Genomic DNA, 20,168 nt, shown 5'->3' on the forward strand with positions numbered 1-20,168 from the left:
TTAAAACAAAACAAATTTATTCTGTCCCTGTTCTGAAGGCTAGAAGTCCAAAATCAAGTGTCATCAGGTGGCACTCCTTCCCGAAGATCTATGAGGGAACCCTCCCTTGCCTGGTCCAGCTTCTGGTGGCTCCAGGAATTCGTTGGCTTGTGGGCTGCATCACTCCAGTCTCTGCCTGCATCTTCCTATGGCCTTCTCCTCCATGCGTCTTCCTCTCTTCTGTCTCCTACAAGGACAGTTGTCATCAGATTTAGGGACCATCCAAATAATCCAGGATGATCTCCGCTTGAGATCCTTACTTAGTTACATCTGCAAAGACCCTTTTTCCAAATAAGGTCACATTCACAGGCTCTGGGATTTAGAGTGCGGACATATTTTTAGGGGGAAGCCACCATCCGACCCGCTAAAGCTAGTAAACCAATAGGGACCAAAATCATTGTCTACTGTGGTATCAGGTATCGTTTCAGCACCATTATACAAAACCATATTGATACTAAGTATAAGTTATCATTTCATTGTGAGCTACTAAAAAGAGGTATCACTAAACCTGAGCATTATGAGGAATAACTGCCATAAGGAAAAGAAGTACAGGGCCCCGAGCCTGAAGTTCATGTTTGTGTCACAGGTGATACTTGAAGGCCAACCGTGGATCCTCAGCAGCTACTATTGTTCAATTAATACAGAAATACAGCCCACATCCATGGGTATGGATTTCTGATAATGGGATCCAACACATATAGGAGTCAGGGGCTCCTATGGAGCTTTCATTCTAGGTTAGGGAACAGCTTTGAATTTCACTCTCTCTGCACAATGCCTGCTGCATATCTGAAGGCTGATAAAGAGCTGTTAAATGAATAGATGGGTATAAATAAATCACTACCAATCAGCTCGGCAATTATTACCACATTGAAAAACATCTCTATAATAAGAAGATAGGATTTACCAGAGCAAAACAGATTAACACGCTGACTCATTCAGTATTTTCTTGAGTGAAGGACAAGTCCCTAAAAGGAAAACTTTGATTTGAAAAAGAAAATAATGAGATATCTAACTTTCTCTTCTTCTTCTTTTTTAATCAATAGTATGCCTATTTACACAGATACAGATCTTGCTGGGAACAATCAATCATGACTGAAGTTCTAGTTACTTGAAGTGAATAAAATATTTTGTCCAAGTATTTGGTTGATGCTTTCAAAAACATAAACATTATTCAACTGCTAATTTCATGATACTGATGATCAATTCTTGAAACTCTTGCAATGATTTCAATGACTCCCCTTTCTCCCGGCTCACCTCTTCCCTCTTTGACTTTCCTTCTTACTTTTCCACTCTTACGATTCTAGACAATCAACCAATATATTAATAACTACCAAACTGATTCTCATTCTTGGGCTTGCTTGAGTCATAGGCCTATCCTTGAACCAGTCATGGTGGCCAATGAGTTGGAATATGATGACTGTCCAGGTATGAGTCACCTGTATACTCCTGGAAGACAAGGAATTTATATTTTTTTAAAAAGGAGACTTCAAAAACAATTACATGAACACCTACCCACACACAAATGGCCATATATCATTCCTTGTAGGAATTCCAGGTCTCACATAATATTCTTAAGATACAGACTTCATCATTTTAGATGCTGCTCAGAAATATCTGTGGTTCTCCATTGCCTACAGATTAAAGTTTAAACTCACTCTGGCCTTCAAATTCATGCTTAGCGTACTGTCTGAAATGTAACTGACCAATGTTTTCTCCCACCACGAAAGACAACTCCTAGGTACCTAAACACACTTTTGCTTTTTTTTTCTTCACTTCTTGCTTTTGTACATGCTTTTCCATCCTGAATGTTCTTCCTCCATTCTACACCTCACCCTCAACCATCACCCATCACCATCCTCTATCTGCTGGTCAAAATCTTAGCCAATATGCCAAGATCCAACTAAATCGAAACTTCTTTGTAAGCTCCCCAATTGGAGCTATGCTGTCTATGGACTATGATCATTTAGAAATTTATGTTGTGTCCATTTTATCATGATATGGTTAGTTTTGCATATATCTATATAAATGACCTGAGGGCAAATGTTGTGTTATTAATGTTTGGTTTTCTATCCCCTAAAAGTATATCACTGTATCTTGGATTGCTCAATTAATTAATACGCATTGGACTAAAATAGAAAAGGCAAATCATACAGTTTTCCAACTGTATTATTAAAAAGAACGAAAACAAAAACTGTTTTATTTTATGAATAATTACTTTACAATGATTATTTACCTACAGTACTGTTTGAAATTTGCATACAAGAAAGAGATTTTTATTCTAAATTTGTTGAAATTTAGAAATTTCTAAATTTCTGGTTTTTTTCATAGGAATTATATATATAATATAATTTCAATGAATTTTTAAGTATACAGGCACAGTAAAAAATGAGAAATATAACAAAATGTTAACAGAAGGGAATCTTTGGATTGAGGAATAGATGAGTTTGCTTAGTCATTAATTTTTACCTTTCCAAATTATCTAGGATAATCATATGGTACTTTATAGTAAGGAAAAAAAAAAAGGCTATTTGAAAATATCTGTGTAAGATCATGTGTTCTTTGGAAATGATTCCTGGGAGCTAGAGCCAGTAAAATACACCTTATGGCCTGGGGCAGCCCAGTTACTGTTGGCTGTTACTCACTCACCAGCTGCCCCAATTTATAACTCATTTAGGCTCCCGATCTGTCAGAACACTTTCCCTTGCCCTTAGGATGCAACCGGTGTGCATGGGGATGAAATGTATTATCCTTCCTGCCTCAAAAGCTACATAACAGCAATGAAACTCACAGTAGTTAAATCAGCTGTGATGAAAAAACTGTGTAGAGTTGAAAGGCAAGTTAATTGGATTGTTTGCTTACAATTTAGTACCAAGGATAAATATGATTTAACTCCAAGGTTAAAATTAGTACCAGGACTTGGACTAAAATAGTTTTCTTCAAGGAATTTCTTTTCTACATTTTGTCAATACTTCTTGCTCTATTCTTACATTTATTATCTATTTACCTCTTTATCAGAAATGGGTACCGGGGTATAAAAGAGATTACAAAATTCTCCAGGTTTTCCACTTAAGCCAAAGTAATTATTATTTCCTTGCATTTGAAAGAATATAATAAGAAGTTAAAATAAATGCAGAGGGCGCCTGGGTGGCTCAGTTGGTTAAGCGACTGCCTTCAGCTCAGGTCATGATCCTGGAGTCCCGGGATCGAGTCCCACATCGGGCTCCCTGCTCGGCAGGGAATCTGCTTCTCCCTCTGACCCTCCCCCCTCTCATGTGCTCTCTGTCTCTCTCATTCTTTCTGTCTCATATAAATAAATAAAATCTTTAAAAAAAAAAAGAAAAGAAATGCAGAGATTACTCCGAGCCTCTTGCCTGAAAAGGCTGCTATGAATAAACAGTGGGCTAGAACCATTTCAGAAATATGCAGCCAAATGAAGTTTTCATAGAAATGCATTTCATATTTAAGTCTCTATGGAACTTAAAGGAGAGTGGTCAGTATTTCTGATAATCCTGAGGATTGGTACACACATACCATAAACTAATTTTCACATAGCACAAAGCACTTTGTCCTCTGCAGGCACTAATGAGATTTGAGAGCAAAAAACACCAGGCATATTCATGGCCTATTAGCCAAATCTCGTACTTGAGCTACTTCAGAGTTTACACATTTACAGTGAAAAGGCTAAGTGTTTTTGTTGTCATTGGTGTTTTGTTTTGTTTTGTTTTGTTTTGTTTTGTTTTGTTTTCGGAGCCCAGTTTCCAGTTCTGAACTGATGGGTCATGAAAGACACAGTCAGTATCTTGTTAATCATATTTCTTACCTTCATCCTATGAATGTGACATTAGGAAATCTTTATTAGTGCGGTCCTACTAGACAGCTACCCAAGACAAACAGACCATGGAGGACACTTACAATTTTACCAGCCAGCTCCCCCTTTCCTCTTCTTCTGGCCGGAGTATTTCCTCTGGTGGGAGGAGGACTCCAAGTACATGGATGTGTTCCAGCATCCTGGCTTTGGGGGCCACCTAGCACGTGGCTCAAGCTGGACTGGTCATAGTATCTCACAGTTCTGGCTCTGTAATTGGTCAGTGGGGTGGGAACATGACTAGAAGGAGAGTGAAGATGGTTCTCTGAGGCTTTTCCAACAGAAGCTGAGATGGGAGGACCAAAGGGTGGGTGTCAAAGGGGTCAAGAGCTTTTTCTCCTCAATGGTGAATATGTGCGATTATGAACTGCAACTATCAGCAGCCAGGTTCTCTGACACAGGGAAGAACAGGAGTCTGTAGGAGAAGCCAGAATTTTAATTCCAGGCCACGCAAGCAGGTGTTCAGAAAGTGTGGCCATTTTTTGGTACGCAACTCAATTTCTTCTGTGATAATCCTGTCTTACCAACAGATAGAAACTAAACCTCAATGAATTTAGGTTCCTCTTTCTTTTCCCTAACTTTTCTTCTAACTTCTAAGCAGTAGACAGTGGGAGAGAAAGGTAGGCAGATCCTTGGTTCTGATCCTTAGTCATCTGTTGAATTTCACATCTGACTCCTCATCCTGTCTGTTTTTCAGATGTTGATCTACATGGATCCATGCCAGAGGTCACTTCAGGATCAATGATTCTCCCTGCTTGCCCCTGGTGCCTTTCTGAAGTGAACCGAGTATTCTCCAAACACTGCCCTGGGCTGTGGCCACGTTGGTGAGGCTTTCCAACCCACAACCATGTCTATGCTATTCTCGGGAATTATGCTGCTCTCCTACACCTCAGTAAGTCAAGATGGAACTCTTCAAAGCTACTTCAGATTTGATTACTTTCATCACATGGACATTCCTACACGCTGCCCCATACTATCCCAAGTTGCTGAGCCCCAAGGGTCTTCTCTCCATCCCTACCTCTGTCTAGGATAGGGGCAACTGCTCTTTCTACTCTGTGATTCTATATGCTCTTAGATTTCCCCCAAACTCATTGGAAGGGTCTGTTGCTGCTCCCCCATCGGGTTCAATCCTCAGATATAAACTTCAAAAGGCACTTCTAAACATTTTTTCAACTATAGGTTGGCTGTAATTGATATTATGAAACACATTCAGTTTAAAAACACCAGTAAACATAGACGCCCACAGTGTGTTGCTCAGTGATGGAATCATCTACAGGGGATGGGGCCTCTTTCTCAATGGTGCACCAACTTAGCTCTCTTTGTTTCCCTCTTTGCTTTCTTCTTTTCCCCTAATTTAGGATACTTCTGTTAGTCTTCAGAGCCTGAATTGAGCCGGAATTTGAGACTCAAAACAGTCTGTTATCACATCTTCTATGGCAATGGACACAAAAATGCCCACGAAGGGAAGAGTTGTTATAGTATAAATAAATGAAAAGTACTGGGGGAAACACAGCAAGTAATATATCAAAATATTCCTCCACAGAGGGCATGATACCCAGGCAGAGAAGGGGCAGGGGTCACATGAGGGAAAACTGAGTCCTGATGGTACCCACCTCTTGGCCCATGGCTCCGAGACCCTCCTAGAGAGTCTGCTCCTGCCTTCATGAAGCTTAGTTGATCAACTCTCCCTTTGGTACTGTCGGCTGCTTCAGGAACTTTCCTTAATTCCCTCCTTTTACTTAAGCTAATTCAAGCTATATATGGCTGACCCAATATAACAGCTTCGCCAAAAATGGGAATTTTTATTTCATGGAATCAGGAAGATTTGAGCAACTAAGTAACAGGAAGAGGAGACATGTAGCTGGTCTTCAGGAACCCTAAAACCACCATTAACCTTCTCCATCTTTTATCTCTGCTTCTCAGTATGAGTGGGTCTCCTTCCTTCTTACTACGCCTCTCCACATGGTGGGAAACATGGCGACTGACCATTCCCAGGTTTTTCATCCCTAGGTTCCACCATCAGATAAAGGAAGAAATAAGTCAGGATTTAACGTTTCTATTAATGTGTTTTAGTAGTAGAAATGTAAAGAGAGGGCGCCTGGGTGGCTCAGTTGGTTAAGCGACTGCCTTCGGCTCAGGTCATGATCCTGGAGTCCTGGGATCGGGTCCCGCATTGGGCTCCTTGCTCAGCGAGGAGTCTGCTTCTCCCTCTGACCCTCCCCCCCTCATGCTCTCTCTCTCTCTCTCATTCTCTCTCTCTCAAATAAATAAATAAAATCTTAAAAAAAAAAAAAAGTAAAGTAAAGAGAAAGAAAATTATTGAGTTCACCAGTTCTTCTTCTATGGAATATGGACAATAGCTTCTGTTGGATTATAACTGTGTAAAAAAATATTCCTCCCTATGACTAAGCTATTTGACCCTTCTAAATCCCTTTTTTAAAGTGTATAAAGGAAAGAATGAATTTTTAAAAATTGCTATGTGTCTTTTCTCAAGCTAAACACAGGGGGAAAAAATGAGAATATAAACAAGAATATATTTTTAAATAGATAAAAGCTAAAAAACAATCATGTGTTAATGTCTTTGCAGTCAAAATTAAATGTGATATGACATAACAAAGGAGGATATTACAGTCCTAACATAGAAGAATTTTAAAGTCAAGGAGACTGAACTATGATAAATAGTACCCTGTGTTCTACCCTGCCCAAGCACAGGGTACTTCAAAAATTTTGTTTCAATTATAAATTGACTGTACTTGACATTATGAAACACATTGAATTTAAAACACCAACAAACACAAATGTCCAATGCATGTTGCTTAGTGATAGAGCTCATCTATAAATGAACTTCTACAATTATTTATAATAAAAAGAACTTGGATTAGTGCAAATACAAACATTCCTGGATCTGAGAACATGCGGGTTCTTAGTCACTCTCACTCAAACTTCGTGGAAGAGTCCTGTAAACTTTTTGCTTGGAACTTCCAGATGCACTCTTAACCTCTTCCTCTCTCTCTCTTCCCCCAGCAGATCTGCAGGGAAATGCAATAGTGAACAATGCAGAAAATAACCATTTTCGTTTTTACAGTTCCTTCTATTTTCCCCTGCTACTATTTCCCTCTTTACCAGGAGTGAGACCCTGTTATGTAAACAAGGAAGCCCAGTAACTTGAGTGCTTGCCATGACAGTGTCCACATTGGCCGCTTTCCCCAGATGTGTAAGGTTCTTGTGGTCAGAAGAATTACAGCTGAATTTCCTTAACGTTTCAAAGTCAAATACTCATTGAGAGCAATGGTTCCCAGACTCTGGATTTCAGAAATGAAATTTCAAAAATGTGTGGTGAACCAGCCTAGGTTTGCCAACTTTTTCTTTTGCCAAGAAAGGATTTAGGGAAAATAATGCTCTCTACTAGCAGCATCATTTTACAAAACAAAGGAGGTTTTTAAGGCCAAGGAAGTAAGCAGTACATTATGTCAAGTTAAAAAAAAGGGGGGGGGTCATCATTCCCAAGAAGAGAGGGTAGACAACTGGACACTGATTGTATCAATCAGAATTCTGACAAGGAGCAGATTTAACCCCTCAAAAGGGTTAAATTAAAAGTATTTCTTTTTTTTTTTTTTTTTAATATTTTATTTATTTGACAGAGAGAGACACAGCGAGAGAGGGAACACAAGCAGGGGGAGTGGGAGAGGGAGAAGCAGGCTCTCCGTGGAGCAGGGAGCCTGATGCAGGGCTCGATCCCAGGACCCTGGGACCATGACCTGAGCCGAAGGCAGACGCTTAACAACTGAGCCACCCAGGCGCCCCAAAGTATTTCAGTAAGTGACTATTTATAGAGGTGTGGGCAAAATTTTTAAAACTCCAACAGGGGATATGAGTTACCCAGAAATAGCCACAGCAGGAAGCCATTACTTCTCTGGGGCCTGAAGGGGTGAGGAAAGGGAACAGTGTTTCCAGAGCCAAGCCAGAACAGGAGACAAGAGGAGCTGGATCTGGGACAAAGGCCACCACGGCCTGCCATGATGAGGAATGGAGAGAGTGGAGCTAAAAGGACCACATCTATCTCCTCCATCCTGCCTGAACTCAACTGGAAATCAGAGGGCAAGGGGGCCTGGGTTTTGCAGTCCACAGACAGCCTCTAAGGGCACAGAACAGGTCAAAAGGGTAAAAGATGGATTGGGCTGTGGGTCCACTAGAGCATATCAACATACTCTGGTGAGGGGGCCAGGGATCAGACAGAGGAAAGGGTGTACATGTGAATGTCATTTTTCATTTCAATTGTAGGAAAGTTACAAGAGAAATTTTATTTTAAGATATGATATTGCTTGTAATTATGTGCTTGATACATTGGTCATTTCGTGCCTCAGTATCTAATAGTGTAACATCAAGTGGTGTTCAAATGGGCAACTCGTTCCAGTACTTTATTTTTATCACACTCATTATTAAAAATTCAACTTCACATAGGTATAAAATGGAAGCAACACTCAACATTTTTACTTAGTTCAGAACATTCTGAGTGAACTAATGCCAAAATATAACAGCCTCTGGCCTCAGAGACTTCTCCTACCCCAGAGGTTCCCAGACTTTTGCTGCATATTGATATCATCTGGGATCTCTAGAAAAAAAAAACAGTGATGCCTGGCTTATGCCTCAGAAGTACTGATTTCATTGGTAGAGGTGGAACTTGGCAAAGGAATTTTTTAATAACTTTTTATTTTAGGAGTTTTCAATTTAAAGAAAAGCCATAAAGATAGTAGAGTTCCCATATATCTTCTCCTCGGTCTCCCCTATTATTAACATCTTACCTTGGTACGGTGCTTTGGTCACCATCAATGAACCAATCTTGAAATACTGATACATAATTTTAAACTAAAGCTTATACTTTATTCATGTTTCATTAGTCTTTACCTTACGTTCCTTCTCTGTTCCTGGATCCCATCCAGGATACCACATTACATTTTAGTCAGCATGTCTCCTTGGGCTCCTCTTGGCTGTGATAATTTCTCAGAATTTTCTTGTTTTGGACGGCCTTGATGGTACTGAGGAGTACTGGTCAGGTATTTTATATAGTATCTCTCAGTTTGGATCTGTCAAATGTTTTTCTAGTGATGAGACCCGTTCTATGTTCCGTGGGGAGGAAGACCACAGAGGGAAAGTGTTATTCTCTCACACCATGTCAAGAGTACATTCTATCAATATGATTTATCACTGTTAATGTTGACCTTGATCACCTGGGAGACACAATGTTTACTAGATTTCTTCACTGTAAAGTTGCTTTTTTTTTTTTTCCTTTCCACCCTGTGCTCTGGGAGGAAGTCTCATGTGCACCCACACTTAAGAAGTAGGGAGTTGTGCTCCTCCTCCTTGAGGACAGAGGATCTGCATAAATTATTTGGAGTTCTGCATGGGAAATTTGTCTATTTCTCCCACAATTATTTATTGATTCAATCATTTATTTATATCAATATAGATTCATAGAGATTTATTTTATATTCTGGGTTATAATCTAATGCCACTTTATTTTGTTGCTCACATTGTTCCATCTTTGGTCATTAGGAGCTCCTTCCATTGGCTCTTGTCTCCCTTTGGTATGTTCCATCATTGTAAGGTGTTATTTGTTTGTTTTTGGCACTTTCATACTTTTTGGCACTATAAGATGCTCCAGGCTCATCTTGTGTATTTCCTGTATGGTCAGCCATTTCTCCAAGGATTTCTGATTCCTTTTATTGGACTATAGTGTCAGAAACAAATATATGTGTATGTGTGTGTATCCTTGTTTCTAGGCCCTTTCAGCTGACAGAGCAAAAAAAAAATATGTGTGCATATAGCTAATTCCCATATAGACACATACTTATAATATTCTATATGTAAACATGTATATCATAGAGTTCATACTAATGTCTCTAACTCTTATCCATAACCACAGGGATCATTCCTGCCTCTGCACTTGCTTACCTGTAGGCTCCTAATATCCATTTACTTAATTATTTAATTCTGGTGTACATGTATATTGATTTCAGAACTGTTAACCCATGCCCCCATAGGAAACTTTATCAGCTAGAATAGAGTGCTTCTGTACAATCCCTTTCTCCTTTGGTCTTCTAGTCACCACTCATTTCCAAAGTTATTTAGGTCAAGCAACTTTTCCCCTAGTCCTGGCAGTGAGGTTTTTTTCATACATTTGTAACATAGTTAGATTGTTTTGCCATATTCTGTATTCCATCCTGGGATCCCTTGACCTCCTAAATGATTTCTTTTAACTTGCCTACATTAAGGCTCACTCTTTGTGCTGTAGAGTTCTATGGGTTTTGACAAATGCATAGTGTCAGGTGCCCAACATTACAGCATCATACAGAAAGTTTTCACCACCATTATGCTCATGGGTACTTCATCTATTCAACTTTCTCCCCTCCCTAAACTTCAATAATGACTAATTTATTTATTGTCTTTATAGTTTTGCCTTTCAAGAAGGTCCTATAAAGTCATACAGGAGCCTTTTCAGACTGGTTACTTCTACCTAGAAATATCCACTATCATTCATCTGTATCTTGTGTGACTTGATAGCTCATTCTTTTTTACTGCTAAACAGTATTTCACTTATATGTATGCACCACAATTTGTTTATCCATTCACCTATTGCAGAACATATGGTTGTTTCCAGATTTTGTGATTATGAGTTAAGCTGCTATAAATTTTCACATGGAGGTTTTTGGGTGGACATAAGTTTTCAAATCAACTAGGAATTTCTGGATCATAAAATAGATTATATTTAGCTTTATAAAAAACTGCCAAACTGTTTGCAAAGTGGATGTATGACTTAGGGATTTTTAAGAGCTTCCCAGATGATTCCAATGTGCAATAAAGTTTAGGGGCTGATGTTCTACTCTGAATGGTTTGAGGAAAGAGTCAGGGGTAAGATGAATGTCTTATCCAAAAGAGAGCTGCAGTGCATTCTCCTCCTCAAGATTACTCATAATTCAAGACACTGATCATATAAACAGCAGTCAGGAATTTTTGTGGATATATAAATCACAGATAAATCTGGTGACAAATCTTAGAACTTCACTATTCCACCTACTCACCTTTGTGAGAGAGGTCAGATAAATGTTCATACTGCTAAAGATGTCCTCTGAAATGCCACCTGAATAGGAGATATAAACAAAAAACCCAAAGTGGGTAAGAAGGATGGGTTAGTCAGATGCTTTGCATGCAAATTAACAGAATCCCAAATCAGCTTAAGGAGAAAAAGGGTGGGAGCAGGAGGGGTGGTATTTATTGGCTTATGTAGTTGAAATGTGCAGGGGTAGTTGAGTCTCAGCGTGGCACAAATGATACCAACAAATTGTCTTTCCTCCCTCTGCTCCTCCATCTTCTTTTCCTCCTCTCTTTTTCTCTCCTCCTTATCCAACCCCATCTCCATCTCTCCAATCTTTTCTGTATTAACTTCATGCTGGGTTGTGTTTCTGTAGGTGTAGAGATCTCTTCTTACAAGGACACCAGTTAGATTAGATTAGGGTCCACCCTAATGGTCTCATTTTAACTTAATCGCCTCTTTGAAGGCAATATCTCCAAACATAATCACATTCTGAGGTATTGGGAGTTAGGTCTTCAACCTACAAATGTTGGAGGGGACAAAATTCAGTCCACAACAATTATGCATCCAGTGGGCAATCATTTCTTGTTTTGTTTATGAAGGAGAAAAAGATGAGGACTATTGCTTATCTATCTCATATAACTTCCACATTTTCAATGTTGCCTTATTAAAATCTCTTATGCTCTTTTTTAAAAATAACATTCATTGGGGCACCTGGGTGGCTCAGATGGTTAAGCGTCTGCCTTCGGCTCAGGTCATGATCCCAGGGTCCTGGAATCGAGCCCCACATCAGGCTCCTGGCTCAGCAGAGAGCCTGCTTTTCCCTCCCCCTCTGCCTCTCCCCATGCTCATTCTCTCTCTCTCTCTGTATCTCTATGTCTCAAATGAATAAATAAATAAAAAATAACATTCATTGAATTTTTTTTAAAGATTTTTTTTTTTTTAATTTGACAGAGAGAGAGACAGCGAGAGAGGAAACACAAGCAGGGGGAGTGGGAGAGGAAGAGGGAGAAGCAGGCTTCCCACCGAGCAGAGCCCAATGTGGGGCTCAATCCCAGGACCTCGGGATCATGACCGAGCCGAAGGCAGACGCTTAACAACTGAGCCACCCAGGTGCCCCTCACTGATTTTTTTTAAAGAATACATCTCAACTGTGATTCGAAAGGGAAAGTAGCTATATTTTAGGTAAACATATCAGAAGACTGTATCTTGAGCATCTTACTTGGATCCTTGTGTTTTGTGAGTCACCATATTTGGTACTATCAACTTCTTAAATTTTGGTCATTATTTAAATGACTGCTAAGAGAAGAAAGCCTGGGAAATCACTCTGAAGAGCCCTAATATTTAAAAAAGAGGCAAAAGGTAGGAGCTCCATGGTTATGGGTTAAATTGTTTTCCCCAGAAAGCTGTTTCCTAATACCTGATATCTGTGACCTTATTTGAAAATAGAGTCTTTGCAGATAAAATTAATCAAATTAATTAAATTCTATTTAATTTGAAAATAGAGTCTTCGCAGATAAAATTAATCAAATTAATATGTGGTCATTCTCAATTAGGATGGGGCTTAATCCAGTGTGATTGGGGTCCTTATAAGAAGAGAAAGCAGAGACACCAGGAAGAGAATATTACAGACAGAGAAGATGGCCATGTGAAGATTGAGGCCAAGATTGGAGTCATGTTGCCACAAGCCAAGAAATGCCTGGGGCATTTGGAAGTTGGAAGAATCGGGAAAGGATCTTCCCTAGAAGCTTCAGATGGAGCATGGACCTGCCAACACCTTGATTTTGACTTCTAGCTTCCAGAACTGGGAAATAATAAATTTAAGTTGTTTTAAGCCATCCAGTTTGTGGTACATTTTCAAGGCAACCCTAGGAAACTAATACATCCACGAGGAGACTGAGAGGGCAAAGCCAGAGAGGAAGTAAGAAATTCACCTTTTAGACATCAAAGGAAGACAATGGATGGAGAGTCGTTTGTATTGTCAACTACTCTAGACAGGTTAGATAATATCCAAATTGTAAGTATCCACTGAGTTTAGCATTACACAGGGGCGTAGGCATTTATTGGTAATATTATAAGGAATTGTTAAGCCGTTTCAGTAGCGTGATCACTTCTGTCTAAAGGATTAAGGAAAATTTCATAGCAGACATGGCATTGCAGCTGGAATTTAAAGCCTAAATAGGATTTCAATATGCAGAAATGGAAGATGTTGCAGTGAGAGGGGGAGAAGTGGTGAAATTATGGAGAGAAAAAGATTCAGGGGGGCGCTTGGGGGCTCAGTCCTTGGGCATCTGCCTTCACCTCGGGTCATGATCCCAGTGTCCTGGATCGAGCCCCGCGTAGGGCTCCCTGCTCAGCGGGAAGCCTGCTTCTCCCTCTCCCACTCCCCCTGCTTGTGTTCCCTCTCGCTGTGTCTCTCTCTGCCAAATAAATAAATAAATAATCTTAAAAAAAAAAAAAGAAGAAAGAAAAAAGAAAAAGATTCAGGACACATACAGGACATGACCAAGAGAATACAAGGTCTTTATAAAGGAGATGTTATCTGGAGTCCCATCATGGATGTCCTTAAATGCCATGATAAGAAATTTGAACTTTTCTCTAGAAAGTGCGATATGGCACAATATTAAGTATAAGTTAAGAAGGTTGTGTGGAAAACGTTATATAAATACTAGTAAATAAGCAAAATGGGCAAAGGGGAAGACTATAGACAATGAAAACTGGAAGCTACTAGAATGCCCAGAGGAGACATTCTGAGAATCTGAACTAAAGTGACAATGACAATGGAAATATAGTTCCTATTTTTGAAGCCCTATCATGTACCAGGTCCTCTGTTGGCTGCATTATATATGTTAATTGCACTACCTCTGACAATTCCTCTCCTTGGTAAAATTTACTGTCCTAATTGTATACCTGTGGAAACTCTAACTCAGAGACGTTAGGTATCTCACCCAAAGTCCCACAAAGCGAATAAATGGTGGCATTGATATTTGTACACAGAAATTTGGTACATTTTTAGGCTCTTGTCTCATCAACTTACCTATCCTACAGCTCATGTTGCAAATTCCAGACATTATTTGGAAAATGTATGAAATGAGACCGCACACTTCGCAATTTTGCACGACCTCCTCCAAAAAGGGAAGAATATTGTGAAAACACAGCAATGCTCTTTGGGAAATCCACTGTGTGGATTGCAGTTCGTTTGCCATCTATTTTTCCATCTTTCCTATCCCCTAAAACACACTGTGTCACTATCATAAGCATTTAATAGCTTTTCTTTTCCCTCTGGTACCTGAGGACATCAGGTGCATTTTGACATAGGAAAGAAAAGTACCTTTTGAACTATCTTTGAAGGGCTGCTACTCAGTGCACATTGATTTTCCTTTTAAACTAGAATCATTCAGTGTTTCTCTGTCAGACACTCACTGATGACCACTTATCCTTGAGACACACATGAATGAATCAGACAATTTTCTAATGATACTGAATTAGAAAGAAAACGGTACCTTGATTCCTGTTTGTAAGTTTATTGTATCAGAATACAGATACAAACTTTTAAAAAGAGGGCATTCTTCTAGGCTTGATGAAATAGAACACAAGCTATCCTTTGATGAGCTTTTAAAGAAATCTTTGATCTACTTATTTTTAATAATAAAATATTGGGAAGTCGAGTGTATTCCCGCACATCTCTGGCATTTAAGGAAATGATCAACATCATTGCAAGATAACTGGCTGCCATCTTTTGAGAATCTGAACTAGAAACAGGAGAACTGGAGGGTTAGGAAAGAAAAGCACAGGGACCGAATAATTGCCTTTCTCCTTCTGTTTATATAATAAATGCACTCATTGTTGCCATGGCAAAGGAGCCAGTCTGTTTTTCTCATTCCTCTGTTTCTACCCATTATTATTATATCCAACACCAGAAAATGTCATATTTCACTATCAACTTTCTTGAATCATTACGTTTATCTACTCTGCATTTACTAGTCTAGCCACAGTCTTTTTCATAGTGACAAAAAGTGATTTCAGGCGAGGGAAGTGGCTTCAGATGCAGTTTGAGGCATCAGGAAGCAAAGAATGAGGGAAGGGGGGCGGGGGGAGGAAAGACAGCAGCTCTCTAGCCAGGAGGGCCTCCCTAACCTTGGAAAACCCCTCAGATCCAAAAGGGACAAAGTCTAAAAATGTCATTCAAAGCAAATTCCACCTTGTTGATAAACTGAATTGACTTTGTAGGCATCTGTTTTGACTTTCTAAACTCCCAAACCAACCATCATGATGGGGGTCATTAGTCTCTTTTGTCATGATGAGGCTGAGCTCATCTGAGCATAAAGTCTAAATTAGGGGAATTAATACTACCACCGCTCTAAAACAGTCATACGACAGGTGGAGTATTCTGCCCAATCCATGATGTCAGATTTTGTCAGAGACAGTGACTAATGTATTTTCCAAAAGATGACAACCAAGGTCTTGCAACCACGTCCCCCATTCATTAATTCATTTGTGTATTCAAAAATTGCTTATTAAAAGCATATTATGGGGCGCCTGGGTGGCTCAGTCGCAAAGCGTCTGCCTTCGGCTCAGGTCATGATCCCAGGGTCCTGGGATCGAGCCCCATATCAGGCTCCCTGCTCCGCGGGAAGCCTGCTTCTCCCTCTCCCACTCCCCCTGCTTGTGTTCCTGCTCTCGCTATCTCTCTCTCTGTCAAATAAATAAATAAAATCTTTAAAAAAAAAAAAAAGCATATTATGTGCTAAGCACTGACCTAACCTGAAATTCAAAACAAAATGCTCCAGTATGACTTCATCCCCTTCTCTCAAAAAGTTTACATTCCAATCCAACCATGCAAGAGGCAGTTGAATGAAGAGGATATTTTTAGTTTAGAAAAAAGACGACTGAGTTTGAGGAACTACGCCTGAGAAGATAGCAAATTTAGGAAAATGCCACAACCTGTAGGAAACAATAAGGGTGAGATAAGTGGTTGCATCCTGTTTATATGCCCTAAGGCTGGAGTGTATAAACAATCAGCTCAGATGTTCTTTCTTGTTCATTTCCATTCTGCAGGCAAAAAGATGAGCCAGCTTGCCTTTCCTTTCATAAATCCCTCGGTTGCAGACTCTGATATTCTTGTTGAAACAATCCTACGGAGAGACACCTGGGTGGCACAGTAGGTTAAGGGCCCAACTCTTGGTGTGGGCTTGGGGTCTTGATCTCAGGGTCCTGAGATTGAGCCCCCTGTCTGGCTCCGTGCTTAGCTTCAGATTCTTTGTCTCTCTCCCTCTGCCCCTCCCGCTCGTGCTCTCTCTTTCTCTCTCAAATAAATAAATAAATAAATCTTAAAAAAAAAAAAAATCCTACAGAACAAAGGGACCATGGGAAAGCTCAGGACAGAAAGGTTCCAGCCTTGAACAATTTAGAAAGAGTCCAGCCAACAACCAACCTGGATTCTGCTTTTAAAGATTTGAACAGTTTTTATGTGCAATAAGTAAGATTCTAGACTTATATAAAATTGCAGGAAACTAAATTGAGACTAAATGAGTGGATACTATAAAAGTAAGCTTTCAGATCAATACTATAATAATAATAATAATAATAATAATAATAATAATAATAAAAAGCTCTAGAGTCATACTTCTCAAATTGTAATATGCATGTGAATTACTGGGAGAGCCTGTTAAATGTAGATTCTGATTCAGGTCTGGCCTAGGGCCTGGGATTTTTCATTTCTAACAAGAGCCCAGTTCGGGCTGATGCCTCCAGTCCTAGGATTAAATCTCACATATCTCTGCTCTAGAGTCATCTGACAACGGGCTCTCTAGAATGCACTTACTGGGTTGCCAACACTACAACTATTGAAATGGAAGCTGAGTAACCATTTGTCAGGCATGCCACATGCTTGTTCTCTATTGTTAAGAGTCTGTTCTTTGGTTAGTCTCTCTTTTTTTTCTTTGTTCATTTGTTTTGTTTCTTAAATTCTACATATGAGTGAAATCATATGGTATTTGTCTTTTTCTGACTGACTCATTTTGCTTAGCATTATACTTTCTAGGTCCATGCTGTTGCAAATGGCAAGATCTCATTCTTTTTTATGGCTGAGTAATATTCTACTATATATATATAGTGGAATATTATATATATACCACATCTTTGTTATCCATTCATCTAGTGATGGACACTTAGGCTGCTTCCATATCTTGGCTATTATAAATAATGCTGCTATAAACATAGGGATGCATATATCCTTTTGAATTAGTGTTCTTTGTATTCTTTGACTAAATACCCAGTTGTGGAATTAATAGGTCCTATGGTAATTCTATTTTTTACTTTTTGAGGAACCTCTATACTGTTTTCCACAGTGGCTGCACCAGTTTGCATTCCCACCAACAGTGCACGAGGGTTCTTTTTTCTCCACATCCTTGCCAACACTTATTTCTTGGGTGTGTGTGTGGTTTTTCGTTGTTTTGTTTTTTAGCCATTCTGACAGGCGTGAGGTGATATCTCATTGTGTTTTTGATTTGCATTTCCCTGATGCTGAGTGATGATGAACATCTTTTCATGCACCTGTTGGCCATCTGGATGTCTTTCTTTGGAGAAATGTCTGTTCATGTCTTCTGCCCATTTTTTAATTAGATTATTTATTTTTGGGGTGTTGAGTTGTGTAAGTTCTTCATATATTTTGGATACAAAACTTTATCGAATATGTCATTTGCAAATATCTTCCCCATTCAGTAGGTTGTCTTTCCATTCTGTTGATTGTTTCCTTTGCTGTGCAGAAGCTTTTTATTTTGATGTAGTCCCAATAGTTTATTTTTACGTTTGTTTCCCTTGCTTCAGGAGACATAGCTAGAAAAATGTTGCTATGGTCAATGTCAGAGAAATCACTGCCTGTGCTCTCTTCTAGGATTTTTATGGTTTTAAGTCCCACACTTAATCCATTTTGAGTTTATTTTTCTGTATGGTGTTAGAAGGTGGCCCAGTTTCATTCTTTTGTATGTAGCTGTCAAGTTTTCCCAACACCATTTGGTGAAGAGACTGTCGTTTTTCCCACTGCATATTCTCATCTCCTTTGTCAAAGATTAATTGACTATATAATTACGGGTTTATTTCTGGGCTCTCTATTCTGTTCCACTGATCTATGTCTCAACTTTTGTGCCAATGCCATACTATTTTGATTACTACAGCTTTGTAGTATAACTTTGCAATACATTCCTTTTTTTTCTTTTTCTTTTTTTTCTTTTTCAAGATTGCTTTGGCTCTTTGGGGTCTTTTGTGGTTCCATATAAATTTTAGGATTATTTGTTCTAGTTCTGTGAAAAATTCTACGTCCTATTCTTAATCCCCTTTACTCCGCTAGCATCTCTGCTAGTCTGGGTAGCTTAATTTGTGGGTGACCCAGATTCACATTCTTGAAATGTATAAGCCCCTGGTTACCATGCTGTTCTTCTCAGGCCATGGTTCACTTCACCTGTATATTTACTAGTGATAAGTAGTGATCAAGGACAACTTCAACATTGATAATAAGAAATCACACTTTACCTCTGTGGTCTTTCTCCAAAACACGTAACCCTAATCTAATGATGAGAAAAACATCAGACAAATCTCAACTGAGGGACATTATACGAAGTACTTAACCAGTATTCCTTAAAACTGTCAAGGTCATCAAAAACAAAGAAAGTCTTAGAAATGGTCACAGCTATGAAGTCTAAGGAGACATGACAATTAAATGTAATGTGGTATCCTGAATGGCATCCTGGCATTAAAAAAAAAAAAGACGTTAGGAAAATATTAAGGAAATCTGAATAAAATATAGGCTTTAGTTAATAATTATGTATAAATATTGGTTCATAGATTGTGACAAATGAACTACTGATGTAAGATGTTCATGATAAGGAAAACTGGGTGCAAGGTACATGGAAACTCTCTGTATTATTTTTGCAATTTTTCTTTAGATCTAAAACTGTTCTAAAATTGAAGTTTTTTTAAAAAAAAACTAAATCACTCTTAAGGACATAATTATCTTTTTAATAAAAACAAAAAAATGTTTGCCATTATAATTATGGAACAATAGTCCCAGAGCATGATAGAAATTTGGGCAAGATAAACAGTGGACTCAAGTTGGACAAATTGTGATATTCCAAGAACTGACTAGCAGAAGGAGACTGGGGTCCCAGAGCAGAGCAATAAAGGAAATGGAACGAAATCAGTGACATAGCAGGAGACCACGGATACTACAGAATGAAGTCAGTCCCCAAAATATTTCCAGGGGTAGGAATGGCCAATGAAGTTTAAGAACAGTATTCCTCATATCTCATTTACATTTTTCTGCACCATTATGATGTAAGTAACCTCCACCCTCGTGCTACCTCCTCTGTTTGCACTTAAATATTTCTTCTGGACGGTGCACGTGGTATTTTTGAGAAATCAAGGCAAACGGAATGCTTCGGGCACACGTTGGCTAGAGGAGAGAGAACAACCACAAGAAGCAAAACGCAGGCAACGAAGAAGAATTCCAGAAGCAGAAAAGCAGGAGAAGCGACTCTAAGAGACATAAGCCTTCTGAGAGTCTTTGAAGGTAATGAAGGCAGCAGGGAAACACTGGGTCTCTCCTCAGTCTGGAGACATGAGGCACATGTACAGGATAATTCTGTGAGGCAGTTACGTAACAAAACACGGTCCTAGAAGAGTGCAAATTCATAGGCCTTTTTTTAACAATAGGAACCATGAAAGTATTTGCCACTTGGCAATTTCATGAGTGTAAAATGTTCCACTCAGTTCACATCCACCACTTCAAACCAAAGGAAGTCACAATTTATTTGTTACCATCTTAGTTAGAATAATATGCCAGCACAGAAACTTCCTTTCAATTATGTGTTCCTGGCTTCCTGCCTTCTTAAAATAAATAAAACCGCCATATCCTACCTCTCAGAACAAAAACAACACCATGTAGCAGTTAAAGCAAAACCTCCGAAGCAGATCAACCCCTTAGGCCAACTTCTGACTCTGTGGACGCTCACCTCCCTTGCTTATATAAGTGGAAATGTTTTCAAAAGGGTCTCTGTTTCATTGATAGAAGGATACAGGTCTGTGAGCAGAGAAGGGTTCCTGTGGAAAGCAGGTCAGATGAGCACAAAGGGGAAATGCGTCAATTCAACTTTGTGAAGTAATTATGAATTGATTATA

At 39.2% G+C, this 20,168-nt stretch overlaps 2 long non-coding RNA genes across 2 annotated transcripts in view; both read right to left on the minus strand.

Moving 5' to 3' along the window:
- On the minus strand, positions 1-6,066 carry LOC118019310. Its single transcript, XR_004681653.1, has 2 exons — positions 3,952-6,066; positions 1-1,485 (listed from the first exon to the last, which is right to left on the minus strand). It is a non-coding gene; the product is annotated as an uncharacterized LOC118019310 (long non-coding RNA).
- A 2,931-nt stretch (positions 6,067-8,997) lies between these two features.
- LOC118019311 overlaps positions 8,998-20,168 on the minus strand; it is an 11,398-nt gene continuing 227 nt past the window's right edge. The window contains exons 2-3 of the long non-coding RNA XR_004681654.1: positions 10,984-11,042; positions 8,998-9,021 (exon numbers count right to left, since the gene is read on the minus strand). This is a non-coding gene — a long non-coding RNA (uncharacterized LOC118019311). The remainder of the gene's footprint in view (positions 9,022-10,983; positions 11,043-20,168) is intronic.

This window comes from Mirounga leonina, unplaced genomic scaffold, assembly GCF_011800145.1.
Source record: "Mirounga leonina isolate KUSES-001 unplaced genomic scaffold, KU_Mleo_1.0 Mir_173, whole genome shotgun sequence".
NCBI lineage: Eukaryota > Metazoa > Chordata > Mammalia > Carnivora > Phocidae > Mirounga > Mirounga leonina.